This window comes from Jaculus jaculus, chromosome 5, assembly GCF_020740685.1.
Source record: "Jaculus jaculus isolate mJacJac1 chromosome 5, mJacJac1.mat.Y.cur, whole genome shotgun sequence".
NCBI classification, from domain to species: Eukaryota; Metazoa; Chordata; class Mammalia; order Rodentia; family Dipodidae; genus Jaculus; species Jaculus jaculus.
Genome location: NC_059106.1, coordinates 91,574,988 through 91,590,862, shown reverse-complemented (window position 1 = coordinate 91,590,862; position 15,875 = coordinate 91,574,988). Strand labels below are relative to the sequence as shown.

Here is a 15,875-nt window from a genome sequence, read left to right as displayed (position 1 = left end):
TTACAGTTTCTGTTGTTATTCTGATGGGTGTGCCCTTATATGTGATTTGGTTTCTCGCTTGCTACTTTCCATCTATTTCCATGGTCTGTATACTTAGCCGGGTGTGGTGGTGCACGATTTTAATCCCAGCACTCAGGAAACAGAGGTAGGAGGATTGCTGTGAGTTTGAGGCCTCCCTGAGACACTGTAGTGAATTATTCCAGGTCAGCCTGAGCTAGAGTGAAATTCTGCCTTGAAAAACCAAGAAAAAAAAAAAAGAAAGAAAGAAAGAAAGAAAGAAAGAAAGAAAGAAAGAAAAAGAAGAAGAAATTTAAATTTCCCATGTCTTCTTTGAATTCTTTGAACATATTTACTACTGTTCTTTTTAACTTACTGTCTGGAATTTCATCTAAGTTGTTCTCATTAATGGCCATTACTGTGGGATTAGTAAGTTTTGGAGGAGATATGTTGTCTTGATTTTCCATGTTACTTGCATTTTTGCATTAGGACTTGTGTGTCTGGAATTATTTTGTTGGTTGAAGTTTGTAATTATCTTTTTTTTTTCTTATTTGCAAGGAGGGGGTTTGATGAGAATGGACATGCCAGAGCCTCTTCCCACTGCAAACACATTTCAGACACATGTGCCACTGTACATCTGGATTTACCTGAGTACTGGAGATTTGAACCCAGGCCAGCAGGCTTTGTAAGCAAGCACCTTTTACCCCTGAGCCATCTCTTTAGGCACCTGTACTTTTTATTTTTTATTTATTTTTTTGCTTTTTTTTTTTCTTTTATTGAGTTTTCACTCAGAGAACACAAGCCAAATACATGTCTTATGGGGGGGGGGTCTCTGGTGCCTCCAGTCTTCTAAAACAGTAAGCAGACACTCCTAGTACCATTCATGAAGTAACCATTGTCTGGACAGTCTCCTCAAGCACCTCAATCTCCAGCGTGGTGACTTTCTCAGTGAGGACAGCTATGGTCCCTTTCTCACACCTGTAATGACCAAACCTGGTCCCCTTCTTGTTTGGCACTGAGTACGGGCGAAGAAAGCCCAGCTTGCTCTTGCTGATGACACACAAATCAATGTTGCTTCCAGACCCCAGGTCATTCAAGATGCCAGCTGAGATGGCTTCACTTACCAGCTGGTTAGCCTCTTCCTCCTCCATAACTGGCCTAAACTTATCTTCAAACACAGCCATAGCTGCCAAGGAACCGGAACCCATGGTGACATAAGGCAACTTTTCAGTTGATCCATGAGGATAGATGCTGTAGAGATGAGGTACAGTAACATCTACTCCCCCTAAAACTAGGGCTGCACCAACATAGCCTTGATACCTGAAAAACATCTGCCTCAACATCCTATTGGCTGTCACAACTCTGGGAAGGCGGCCAGTGGAAAGGGAATGGAGCTCCAAATTGGAAGAAATGAGCAGGGTTGTCATGTCTGTGTCTGCAGCTGTCCCAGCACCACAACAATAAGTATTAGGGGATATGAAGTGAATTTTTGAACAGTTCTTGTCAGCCACAATCATCCCTTCAGTTGCTCTTGTATCTGCTCCAAGAACTATGACATCCTGTGGCAGTTATCAAAAGAAAAGCCTCCAACTGGTGCCTCTAACACAGACATGGCTGCCATCTTCCCAAGTTTCACCTGTACTTTTTAAAACTTAAGCTAACTTTCTTCCAGTGGAGGTGTTTGTAGTTTTCAGAAGAGATTAAGTTTTAGTAGTGTTGAGGTGCTGTTTTCCATTAGACTGGTATTTAAGGCACTAGGCTCTATCCCCAATCCCCGGTTTCCATCTGATTGTTCATTTCTGTCTGCAGCAACAGTCTCTATGGGAAAACCCACTAGGAAAATGGAGTAACAGCTGACTATCTCATAATCACCCCTTAAGCACCAAATATTTTAGGGAGTATAGGGGCATTGATAGTATTATGTTGACTATTTTATTTGTTATGGGACTGAGTGTAAAGAAAAAGAAGAAAGCATGGTGGGGCTAGTGAGTAGCATTGGGTGGAAAGGTGGTATAAGAGGGGGAAGAACATAAATAGAAGGAGCAACTATAGAGGCAAAAAAGAAGGGGAGGATGTTGGTGTTTTTGGTAAAAGTAGATAACATTTGTATTTTTTTTCAATTTTATAAGATATTAGATTTTTCTCTTTTTAAATATTTTCTTTTGATTTTTTTTTTTTTTTTTGAGGTAGGATTTCACTCTAACCCAGGCTGACCTGGAACTCACTGTGTAGTCTCAGGGTGGCCTCAAACTCATGATGATCCTCCTACCTCTGCCTCCCAAGTGCTGAGCCACATGCCCAGCTTATTTATCTATTTGAGACAGAGAAAGAGGCAGAGAGAGAGAGAGAGAGAGAGAGAGAGAGAATGGGCATACCAGGGCCTCTAGCTACAGCAAATGAACTCCAGATGTATGTGCCACCATATCCAGCTTATTTATCTATTTGAGACAGAGAAAGAGGCAGAGAGAGAGAATGGGCACACCAAGGCCTCTAGCTGCCGCAAATGAACTCCAGACACATGAGTCACCTTGTGCTTCAGGCTTATGTAGGTACTGGGGAATGGAACCTGGGTCCTTAGGCTTCGTAGGCAAGCACCTTAATTGCTAATCCAGCTCTCCAGCTCTCTTGTGCTTTGTGTATCTGTTGGGATGGATATTTATTCCATTTTTAAAAGTTCCACTTTTTCCAACTCTAATTGGTTATCTTATTTTCTGTCAGTCATCCTCAAGGGATATCTTCCCTATAAATTGCATTTTCTATGGTAGTTGATGGGAGAGATGCAGTCTTGATTTATTTATTGGTGTTCCTGGTACTGCAAGGCTGCAAGAAACTCTTTGGGGCCTGGTAAGATGGTTCAACAGTGAAAGGCATTTGCTTGCAAAAGCCTGATGACCTGTGTTCTATTCCCTAGTACACATATAAAGCCAGATGCACAATGTGGCATATGCATCTGGAGTTAATTTGCAGTGACAGGAGGGCCTGGTGTGCCCATTCTCATTCTCTCCCCCACCCTCACAAATAGAAAATATTAAAAAGAGGGAGACTATTTTGCCTTACAATGTGGCCTCATTCATTCTCAGAGACCATGGCATCAGGGTAGTGGTAAGAGAAATATGGTTTACGGATTATTTAGACTAAAAGGAATTAGTATTTAAATAATGCAATGATTAATGAATAGGGGAAGGAAGAAAGAGGATATGATGGTTCATCTTATCAACTTGATGGGATTTCAGATTGCAATGGAAACAAACCTTTGGGCATGTCTGTAAGGGGGGGGGTCTCTAGATTAGGTTAACTGAGGTGGGAAGACCTACCCTAAATGTTGGCAGCACTATTCTATGGGCTAGAGTCTTGGACTGCATAAAGAGAGAAAATGAGCTAAGCACCAGCCTTTATCACTCTGCTCCTCACTGTGGGCTCAGTATGACCAGCTGCCTCAAGCTCCTACCACCAAGCTTCCCCACCATGACTCAACCTTAAATTGTGAGCTGAAATAAGCCCTTTCTCCCTTAAGTTGCTTCTAGTCAAGCATTTGGTCACAGCAATGAGAAAGTGACTAATACACAAGAGTTACAGCATAGAAGGAAAGTATATGGGCTGGAGGTATGAGGTATTAGGAAGACTATTAGATATAAATGCAAAAGATAAGATTTTTAAAAAATATTTTATTTATTGTCTTGACAGAGAAAGAGGGAGAGAGAGAGAGAGAGAGAGAGAATGGGTGAGCCAAGAGTTCCAGCCAGTGCAAACAAACTCCAGATGCATGTGCCACCTTGTGCAGCTTGCTCATGTGGGCCCTGGGGAATCGAACTTGGGTCCCCTGGCTTTGCAGGCAAGTGCCTTAAGGTTTATAGGGGTAGAAAAGTGAGGGTTAGTCATTAAAATCTGTTCTGGTGTGAAAGAAGTTAAAACATAGCAGTTTAACAATGTATGAAATGGCAAGAGAAACTAAATTACTAAAACATTAGAGAAAAAAATAGGACAAAAATAGTCAAAATGAAAAAAATGACCAAAATACCCACGCCAATCAACAAATAAACAAGAAGACATACACAGGCAATAGCCTGAAATAGAAGATACTGGCTAAAATTCCCCCTCCCTTGGTAGAATATTTTAATTCCTGCTGATGTAGGGTTTGAGGGCCCTGGGAAATTTTTCTCGGCTCTCAGTGGGTTTCAGTCAGTGGGCTGAGGTGCTAGAAAAATCAGTGGCCACCAAAGCTGCACCTGGAATCCGTGGACCTTAAACTCATGCTGTACACCAGACAGGAATTAAGGAATGTGCAGGAGTGAGTAAGCAAGCAAAAGTGAGTTTACTAGGAGATAGAGGTATTCCCAAGTGAGAAGGACAAATACATACACACACACACACACACAGAGAGAGAGAGAGAGAGAGAGAGAGAGAGAGAGAGAGAGAGACAGAGAGACAGAGAGACAGATAGAGAGGGAGAGACTAACAAACTAACAATGAGCTGGTTTGCTGTCCTTTTATGGGACTTATGACAGGAACTGGATGGAGACTGAAGTAATCTTTAGTGAGATGGTCTGTTGATACTCATCATGGGCTGAACTAGTGAGGGGCCTACACGCCCTGTGTATGTCCCCAGGCTCAGTTGATAGGCTGATCATGTGTTGCTTGCCCAATCAGGAACATGATTAGGCATCATGGCCATCTTGTCCATTCCCTCTCCCAACTGGTTGTATTCATTCTGAAAGATACTCAAGCCTTTTCCTTTTTGCCTTTTGAGTTACATGTATCTTAAAACAGGTAATGTGACTAGATTATAATTCACCATGGACCCTGCCTTCACTGCTGAGGAGCTAACTCCTATCTCTTTCCCATCCCTAGGAATGCCCTTTGGTAAAAGTTTTCATAGGTAAGCCGGGCGTGGTTGCGCACACCTTTAATCCCAGCACTCAGGAGGCAGAGGTAGGAGTTTGAGGCCACCCTGAGACTACATAGTGAATTCCAGGTCAGCTGGCCTAGAGCGAGACCCTACCTTGGAGGTGGGATGGGGTGGGGAGGAAGAAGGGCAAGCAAATGAAGTTTCCTCAGGCAGTGAAAGTAAAATCCTAAAAGAGAGCTGGAGGAATGGCTTAGCATTAAGGCGTTTGCCTGCAAAGTCAAAGGACCCAGTTTCGATTCCCCAGGACCCATGTTAACCAGATGCACCAGGGGGTGCATGCCTCTGGAGTTTGTTTGCAGTGGCTGCCATTCTCTCTCTCTCTTTACCCATCAAATAAATAAATAAAAATTTTTAAAAAACTAAAAAAGAGACTGATTGAGAGGGGGAGGAGATGATGGAGAGTGGAATTTCAAAGGGGAAAGTGTGGGGAGGGAGGGAATTACCATGGGATATTGTTTACAATTATGGAAGTTGTCAATAAAAAAAAAAAAGTAAAAAAAAAAAAGTAAAAAGCTACTGGCATCGGAAAGGTGTCCCAAGAAGTGGGTTGCCCATCAGCATGCTGGATTTTGATTTTATTTTCTTTTTTCTTTTTCTTTTGATTTTTCATGGTAGGTTCTTGCTCTAAAAAAGGCTAGCCTGGAGTTCATGCTGGAGTCTCAAGGTGGCATCAAATTCACAACAATCCTACTACCTCTGCCTGCTGAGTGCTGAGATTAGTGTCATGCACCACCATTTCTATGTATTGAGATGAGCCTGCCCTTGACATATATGGAACCACCATGCCTAGCTGAAATTAGGTATTGAGTTGGGATCGACCTTATTGGTTAAGTTTAAATGTAGATAAAAGATTATGATTGGCTGATAGGTTAGATGGAAAAGTGCAGGCTTATAAAAGCCCACTGGAGGGCAGGAGATATGGCCTAGTGGTTAAGGTGCTTGCCTGTAAAGCCTGAGGACTCATTTTTTACTTTCCAGGTCCCACATAAGCCAGATTCATAAAGTGATGCAAGAGCGCAAGATTGCATGTGCACAAAAGGGCCGCATGGGTCTGGAGTTCAGTTGAGTGGCTGGAGGTCCTGGTGCACTAATTCTTTCTCTCCCTCTCCCTCGCCCTCTCCTCCCCCCCCCCACTCCACCCCCGTCTCTCTCGCACACACAAAAAACCAAAAAACCACTGGAGCCAGGTGTGGTGGCATAGGCCTTGGGAGGCTGAGAGTTTGAGGCCACCATTGGGCTACAGAATGAATTCCAGGTTAAAAAAAAAAGAAGAAAGAAAGAAAGAGTTCCAGGTGAGGTTGGGCTAAAGTGAGACTCTGTCTGCCTCCTTAAAAACAACAACAAAAGTGCACTGGTGAGGGGGAAGGGAAACTTGTCAAAGATTCCAAGGATGAGGAAGAACCAGGAATTGAAAATAACAGAGTATGTGGGGCGTGGTGGCACACACCTTTAATCTCAGCACTCGGGAGGCAGAGGTAGGAGTATTTCCATGAGTTCGAGGCAACCCTGAAACTACATAGTTAATGCCAGGTCAGCCTGGACCAGAGAGAGACCCTACCTCAAAAACCAGAAATAATAATAATAAATAAAAATGAAAAAATAACAGAGTGGCCAGGTGTGATGGTGCACATCTTTAATTCCAGCACTTGGGAGGCAGTGGTAGGAGGATCGCCATGAATTTGAGGCCATCCTGAGACTCCATAATGAATTTCAGATCAGTCTGAGCTAGAGTGAGACTCTACCTTGAAAAACAAACAAACGAAAAAAAAAATTGTAAAGGGCTAGTATCTGGGCATCTCAAGGGCAAGGTGGCCTCAAACTCCTATCTTGCTCCTAATCATTATCATTGGTAGTGCAGCAGTCTCCCTTATTTCTGAACTCAGAATGGAGGGAACAGGAGTTGCTTTTTCTGACTGGTAGCTTTGTGTTCACGTTTCTTAGTCTCATTTTTTAGCCTTACTCTTAGTGTTTATTCTGCTCCATCTGCACACTACCTTTTGCAGCCTTATTAGTTTTTCTTTTTAAAGAAAATATCTTTGGGCTGGAGAGATGGCTTAGTGGTTAAAGGGCTGGCGCAGCTGGAGGCCCTGGTACACCTGTTCTCTCTGTGGGTCTCTCTTCTCTCTGCTTGCAAATAAATAAATAAAAACAAGCCAGGTGTGGTGGTGCATGCCTTTAACCCCAGCACTACTGAGGCAGAAGTAGGAGGATCACAATGAGTTCAAGGCCCCCCTGAGAATACAGAGTGAATTCCAGGTCAGCCTGGGTTAGACTCAGACCCTACCTCAAAACAACAGAAAAAAAAAGTTTAAAAAATATTATCTATTTATTTACTTGAGAGATAGAAAGAGAGAGAATTAAACATGGTGACAACAGGGCCTTCTGCCACTGCAAATGAACTCCAGATGCAAGTGCCACTTTGTGCTTCTGGCTTTATATGGGTACTGGGGAATTGAACCTTGGCCATCAGACTTTGCAAGCAAGCACCTTTAACCACATAGTCATCTCACCAGGCCCCACTTTTGGTATTTAATTGGGGCTTTTTAGCTTTTAGAAATGCTAAAACATGGACAGGAGAGGTGGTTCAGTGGTTAAGACTGCTTGTCACACAAGGCTAAGGGCTTGAGAGGACATAATGTGCCCTGAGTTTGATTCCCCATTGCCCACATGAACAGCTAGGTGTGGCTATGCACACCAGCAACCTTAGTCTTGTGGGAAGTTGAGACCACTAAACACTGGTCAGCCAATCTGACAGAAAATGGCAGCTCCACAGTCAATGAGAAACTGCTAATATTAAAAAGTTAAAATAGGGCTGGAGAGATTGCTTAGTGGTTAAGGCCTGTGAAGCCTAAGGATCCAGTTTGATTCCCCATTACCTAAAAAGCCAGATGCACAAGGTGGTGCATGCATCTGGAGTTCATTTGCAGTGGCTAGAGATCCTGGTGCACCCATTCTCTATTTGCCTCTTTCTCTCTCTCAAAATAAATAGAATTTTTAAATTATATAAAAAACAAAACTTAAAATGGGCTAGACATGATAGTGCATACCTTTAACCCACTATCTCTGCAGCCCTAATCCTAATACCTGGGAAGTGGAGGTAGGAAGATCACTATGAGTTCAAGGCTAGTTGGAGTGAATTCCTAGGTCAGCCTGAGCAAGAGTGAGACTCAACCTCAAAACAACCAAACAGTGAATGAGTGTTCCTACTTCTCCACATCCTCACCAGCATTTATTTTCATTTGATTTTTTGATGTTTGCTATCCTTACTGGGGTAAGGTAGAATCTCATAGTTGTTTTAATTTGCATTTCCCTGATGATTAGGGATGATGAGCATTTTCTTAAGTGTGTATTTGCCATTTGTATTTCTTCCTCTGTGAACTGCCTGTTCAGCTCTTTGCCCCATTTTGTGAGTGGGGTGTTTGACTTTTTACTTTTTAGATTTTTTGAGTTCTTTGTATATTCTAGAGATTAGGCCTCTGTCAGTTGGATAACCAGCAAATATTTTCTCCCATTTTGTGGGTAATCTATTGGCTTTGCTTATTGTATGCTTGTTTGCAAAGAAACTCTTCAGCTTCATGTGATCCCATTGGTTAAGTGACTATTTAAGATCGTGAGCTACTGGGGTTTTATTCAAGTCTTTTTCCCTTCCTATATCATGGAAAGTACTTCCTATATTTTCTTCCAGTAGTAGTTGAGTTCCTGGTCTTATATTGAGGTCTTTGATCCATTTGGACTTGAGTGTAGTACATGGAGAAATGTGTGGATCAAGTTTCAGTTTTCTGCATATAGTTATCCAGTTTGTCCAGTACCGTTTGTTGAAGATGCTGTCTTTTTTCCAGCCTATATTGTTAGGGCCTTTGTCAAATATCAAGTAGCTATAATTGCTTGACCCAAAGTCCAGGTCCTCAAGTCTATTCTATTGGTCTATACTCCTGTTTTTATGCCAGTACCATGCTGTTTTTATTATGATGGCTTTGTAATATAGCTTTAGATCAGGTATGGTGATGCCTCCAGAGGTATTTCTTTTGCTGAGGATATGTTTGGATATACAAGGCCTTCTGCCTTTCCATATGAAATTTGAGATCATTTTTTTCTATTTCTATGAAGGACAATGTTGGGATTTTAATTGGAATTGCATTAAATCTGTATGTTGCCTTTGGTAGGATTGCCATCTTCACAATGTTAATTCTGCTGAACCTTCACCAGGCCCTTAGAGGGAACAGCTGAGCCACAAGATACTGGAGAGGGTATGATGAAGACTGACCTTAATCTTCTGCAGCTTCTCTCTCTTTCTCTCTTCTCTCTAACTCTTTTACATTAGTTATCTTTTTCTTCATTTTTTTTAGTGGGCACTGACCTGTAACTCCCAGTACCAGCATGTGGCTATCATCCACAATGAGCTTTTGATCAGAGAGACCTACAAGGTTTCCTAAAAGACAGACAGATTTCTGTCAGAGTACTTGATGACCCACCAGTGGTTAGTGGTAAGACCCTACTGCTGAAGACACCTCATGTGGTTGACATGTAAAATGGAATGGCATGGCTGGAAGCTGGAAGAGAGTCAGTCCTCAGACAGTCAGCATGTGTAGTGCCAGAAGATGCTACATGGGCGACTGGGAGAAAATGGCCAATATCTGTCCAAGCAACTCATGGTCTAACCTACTTAGCAGCAAATAACCTGTTGTGATGCTCACACAAGTGCAGTAGTGGTGCACAGCCATGGTGGGAAACCAACTGCTCTTGATTTGGCTAACTGATCCCCTCAGTGGTACAGGACCCATAGCTAGATCTGGGAAACAAGTCAGAAACATATCCAAACATAAGGCTACTCTTTAACAAGCTACCACCAATCGTGGGCTACAAGAGGGCCTACACCTATTAAATTCTCTATAAAAAAGTAAGGGTTATCACATTTGTCTGGTGCTAACTTACTCTCCATTGGAGAATCTGCTTCTCTTCTTCAGATAGATGTAGATCCTAAGGAGAGAGCCATCCCATCAAACCTCAAAAGAGCCCCGGCTGAAACTAAGAAAAATTGGCGAAACAAGCAAGGGTGCTGTTTTCTTGGTGAACCAGGTACCAGCACAAGGGTGAAGGAGGTCAACACAGAGAAAAATCCACTCCTACCAAATCAGAGAGAAGGGGGGGGCAGAGTATGGGCATGCCAGGGCCTCTTGGCACTGGAAATAAACTTCAGATGCATGTGCCACTTTGTACATCTGGCCTACATGGGTACTGGGAAATTGAACCCAGGTTGTTAGGCTCTGGAAGCAAGCACTTTAGCCACTGAGCCATCTTTCCAGTCTCCAAAGAAAATTTTTAAATGGTAAGTTGAACTGAAATTAAGCATATAGCAGCAAGAACATTATCTCTGTACTGTTACTTTCTTCTGTGATCATTTTTAAAAGGCAAGAAAAGCATACATACAATAATCATTGTCCCCATCAGAAACCTCACTGGGGGGAGCAGTCCATCCAGGGAGTCAGAGCCTCCAGGGAGCTAGGTTGTAAACTACCAGCAATTACCTTCCCACTCTGAAGTCAGCAGGACCAGAAGCTAACTCTCTCTTCAGCCTCATCTAAGTCACATAGGAGCTAGTGTCACAATCATCTACTTAATTTTAAGTGCTACTTGTTGGATTCTGAACTAAGAAAGAGAAAAACCTGTGGGACTTGTTCATGAAGTCACCAAACTAGAATTTTCCAGGTTATACACATAGCTGTGAGTTCAGTAGCAACATCAGCAACATTAAATAGTTGCAAGAGGGATGGGATCAAGTTGGACTGGAGCAGAACATGGTAGTGCAGACCTTGAATATTGGCGTGCAGGAAGCTGAAGCAGACCAGCTTGAGCTAGCATAGGGAGCCCTTGTCTCAAAAATCAAAACAGAAAAGAGAACAAAGATGTAGGCCTCTTCCGAAGGGGGTTCTAAGGTGCATGTGAATAACCCTCTCTCTATGCCCATTTTCTTTAAAATCTGATTTTGCATTTGTTAGAGTACTTAACTCAAGAGAACTGCTGTGAGTTCACAGGAAATGTGGCTTCCTAGAGCCTAGCTGTTTAGAGCAACTATGGGAGGGGCGGGGGTGCAGGTATTGGTTGAGCACTGTAGTGTCCTCAAATAGGTGAGTCAAATAGGCTCTTGAACATTTGAGGCTTCTCCCTCTCAGCTAATTCTTGCTGGATGCTCAAGTGGTCTGAGTTGGGAATACTAAACATGTGTGGGATACCTGTGAGCTTTCAAATATTTATTATTGTGGCTCCCAGAATGATGATGATAATTGGCACTAAAGGACCACCATACCTAGCAGACTAAACATCTTTCCAAGTTCTGTCCCTGGGTACAAGCCTTCTGTATGGTTCTAGAATTCTTCCAGCCTTTTCCTGGTTACCCAAGCTGAAAGATAGGCTTGTTTTCAACTTCCTCTTCTCCTAACTTCCTGTTGATTTTGCTTTAAAACATTTCTATATCTGAGTCTCTATATCTATTACCATTATCTTCCTTTTCATGAATCACTTCAAGAGCCTCCAAGCTGGGACACTGAAGAGACATTGATGATGAAAACCACAAATAATTCTTACCTTAGAGTGAGAAACTGAGGGGCTTTTACAATTTTACCTATACAGTCACACCATCTCTGAAGCTTTTTTTTCTAGGTAGGATCTCACTGTAGCTCAGGCTGACCCTGGAATTCACCATGTAGTCTCAGGATGGCCTCGAACTCACAGTGATCCTCCTACCTCTGCTTTCTGAGTACTGGGATTAAAGGCATGTGCCACCATGCCCAGTGTTAAAATTTGCTTATTGTTTCTTTCTTTCAGTTAATATGTGGCATGTTCCTCTGTTTTCTATTTTCCTTTTTTTTTTAAAATTTATTTGCAAGCTAAAGCTTTTAGCTAGTCTTTGTAATGACAAAAACACAATTTTCAGCTGGGTGAGGTGGCACAAGCCTTTAATCCCAGCATTTAGGAAGCAGAGGTAAGAGGATCACCATGAGTTCAAGGCCACCCTGAGACTACATGGTGAATTCCAGGTCAGTTTGGACTACAGTGAGACCCTACTTCAGTAAAAACAAAACAAAACAAAAAACCCACAATTTTCTTTTTTTTTTTTTCTCAATTTTTACTAACATTTTCCATGATTATAAAAAATATCCCATGGTAATACCCTCCCTCCCCCCCACTTTCCCCTTTGAAATTCCATTCTCCATCATATCCCTTCCCCATCTCAATCAGTCTCTCTTTTATTTTGATGTCATGATCTTTTCCTCCTCTTATGATGGTCTTGTGTAGGCAGTGACAGGTACTGTGAGGTCATGGATATCCAGGCCATTTTGTGTCTGGAGGAGCATGTTGTAAGGAGTCCTACCCTTCCTTTGGCTCTTACATTCTTTCTACACCTCTTCCGCATTAGACCCTGAGCCTTGGAAGGTGTGATCGAGATGCTACTCAGTACTCTAGTCACTTCTTTCCAGCACTATGATCCCTTCTGAGTCATCCCAAGGTCACTGCCATCTGCAAAGAGAAGATTCTCTACCCAAAGTGAGAGTAGTGTTAATATAAGGGTATAAATATTAAGATAAGTGCTTACTGGGCAGTTTGATAAGCATAAGATATACACTTATCCAGACATCAGCAGATGTTACACCCCTAGGGATCATGACTACCCCTGTTTTAAGTTTTCATATCAGGGGTGTGTTCCGCCCCCATGGAGCAGGCCTCCAGTCCCATTGAAGGGCAGTTGGTTTCCACCATGACAGATGTGCCACTATTGCACCCATTGGCTCATTTGGCCTGGCTGGCCAATTATAAGGCTTGCAGTGTCCACTGTTGAGTATCTTCACTAGTGGTATCTCTTTCTCCCATTGAACTACATGTAGAATGGCTTCTTCCAACTTTCTGTCAGCTGGTCTACATGGAGGAGGTTATCAGCTCAGTTCCAGCAGGATTTTTACCCCCACAATTTTCAAAGGACATCGAAGAGGACAAGTATTTGAAGACTGCTCTTGGATGCAGTGGATAAGGGTGTCTTTGTGAACAAACACATTTTTGTAAGTTTTTCATATGTAACAACCAGGAACCAAACTAGCTCCTTATGGTAGCTAAGGTGGCACAGCTGTCTCCTATAAATAGTAAGAAAGCCTAATCTAGATTCTTAAACGGTATCATCTGACGGACAACGTGGACAAGACAAGCTAGTAGGAGACTTTAGAAAGAAGAATGAGAAAATGTGGGAAAGAGAGGAAAGTGCTAAACTACTTATAAATGATCCCCACGTGGGAGACCTATGGTAACAGAAACCTCTTCCAGAGCTCCTGGAATGGACGTGCTGCCTTACCAATCCTCAAGGTGAGCCAGCAGGCTCCTGGCCTCCTTCTCTTTCACATGTCACGGCTTCCGCTTCTGTTTATGGAGCTGCCTGGCTAAGCCACTGGGCCCAGGGGTCCAGCTCCGTGGAGAGACTGCTTTCTGGTACACTCTGGTCAGTAAGTCTGGCCATTCTCCAAGACCATGAACAGCTGGTAGTTTTTAAGAAGAAATCTTAAGAGTACAAGAGATAGCCACACAGAAACTTCTGGAAATAAGAAATTTCATCACTTTTTGTTGGACTTGGCTGGACTCACACCACAGCAGCCTCTCATAAACTTAGTGTGTGAAGGGTTAGAGGCCTTCAGTGACAGGTCTTTGGGCTCTGAGTCAGTTTCTACTTGGTTGTCTGCCCTGAAATTTGTGTTTCTGGGTAGTATGAGATTAGGCCACCGGATTGTGTTTGTTCCCATGGTCAAATGAGTTGCTGGGGAATAGAGAAGTTTCTGGAAGCTTTTACTAAGCATGCTTTCATTAAATATAAAAGAGCACACAGACTGTATTTACAATGAAGAAGGAATCAAGAAGACACACTCAGTATCTATAGAATGACTACCAGAACATGGTGGTTAAAAGTAAAGGCTTTTAACCTCTCTGATGTTCAAACTAAGTATGGCTGGATGACCTTCATACAGGTGAAGCTTTCTAAATAAGAACACCTGGTTTCTAGTCCAGACTCTAGTCTAATAACTGAGTATGTAAGTCATTTAACTTTAGTCTCAGTTTTCTCATCCATAAAATGGAGTAATTATACTTGCCTTGTCTACAATGTTGTAAGTGGGATCAAATGAGATGTCATAAAAGCCCTTTATAAATTAGAATATACTATACAAATGCAAACTATTATTATAGTTAATTCTAGTGACTAGTGAATAATAAACTGGTAGAACCAACAATTCTATTGTCACCAACCTAAATCTTACAGAGCAATTTCCCAGTTCCACCCACTCTACCTTCTAGGCATTTCCACCTACCTCCTCCTATGAATTTACTAAAAGACAAGAGAGAGAGAGAGAGAGAGAGAGAGAGAGAGAGAGAGAGAGAGAGAGAGAGAGAGAGAGCGCCATACTAATTTTCCTAATTAAGTCTCTCAATCAGAGCCTTACAAAGATCGGAAGGAGACTGTGTAGCGGAGTGCAGACTTCTTTCTCCAGTTGCTTTTGTATCTCCCTTCCCCATCTGTTTCTCATTTTGCTATTTGTTTTAATGCTGTGAGACCAGTGGTTGTCTCAATGCCACATGACCATATGCTAGGTTAGGGTTCTAGTCCCTGTTTGCCCTAGTGAATTAGCTATCTGAATTTCTGTGAGTTATGTTCCTTTATGACCTCACTTTTTTCAACTGGGAGTTAGGGTTCATTGTTGATGACTTCCAGCCCCAAGTCTATAAGTCTTTTGGAACTGACCTCCCTGATGCTTCTGCTCCTTCCAGCCAACTTTCTTTTTCTTCTTGAGACAGGGGTTCAAGTCCCAGGCTGTCTTCAGACTTACTATGTAGTAGAAAAGAACCTTGAATTCCCGATCCTCCTGCCTCCACTTCCCAAGTACTGGGATAAATAATGCACCACCACCCTTATCTAAATAGTATTTCATTTTATTTTAATTGCTGCCACTGAGCTAGCTACCCCCCAGCCTCCTGTGTGTGCTGTGTGCTGGGATGAACTTAAAGTCACAAACACAGTGTACTCAGGAAGTACCTGCTACAATTCCCTCCAAATCCTGTCATCTCTGGTAGCTCTGTGTTGGAGTTGGTTTATTTATTTCTTTATTTATGAGAGAGAGAGAGAGAGAGAGAGAAAGAGAGAGAGAGAGAGAGAGAGGCGGGGGGGGGGAGGGGAGAGAAGGGGCACACCAGGGCTCCTAGCCACTGCAAATGAACTCCAGATATATGCACCACTTTTTGCATCTGGCTTTACATGGGTCATGGGGAATTGAATTAGAGTCCTTAGGCTTTGCAGGCAAGCGCCTTAACCACTAGCCCTCTAGCCCTGGAGTTGGTTTAAAAGGTCTTTTTCAGGGCTAGAGAGATGGCTTATCAGTTAAGGTGCTTGCCTGCAAAGCCAAAGAACTTTATTCAGTTTGATCCCCTAGGACTTACATAAGTCAGATGCACCTGGAGTTCGTTTGCAGTGGCTGGAAGCCCTGGTGCACCCATTCTCTCTCTCTCTCTGCCTCTTTCCCTCTCTCAAATAAAAAATAAAAATAAAAATATTAAAAGAAAACTAGAGTTAAGAGGCTAGGAATGACTTTGTAATGAAAAACTGAATTAGATCATATCTTCTATAACTTTGGCCAAGCAAATTAGACCAAGTCTCAGTTTCTTCATCTTTAAAATGAGGCTAATGCCTACCTTGTCTAATTTATAGGCTGTTGTAAGAAATGAAGGAAACTGTTTGCCATCATTATTTATAAAACAACATAGGTTCTGTAATATGAGAGCATAATAGGGCACTTAGATTCATGCATATTGAAAACTAAAAAGAGTCACAATTTCAGAGTCTAGAATAAAAGCATTCCTACCCATCTTTCACTGACCACAGCAAATTCTTCCCAGGACCGTTGTGTATGAGTTAGTTCCTGAATGTCCCTATTCTCAGGTGATTCAA

At 42.3% G+C, this 15,875-nt stretch overlaps 1 pseudogene; it reads right to left on the bottom strand.

Annotated features, from left to right (window-relative positions):
• Positions 1 to 878: 878 nt before the first annotated feature.
• LOC101598600 lies at positions 879 to 1,618 on the bottom strand (annotated as a pseudogene).
• Between the last annotated feature and the right edge of the window lie 14,257 nt (positions 1,619 to 15,875).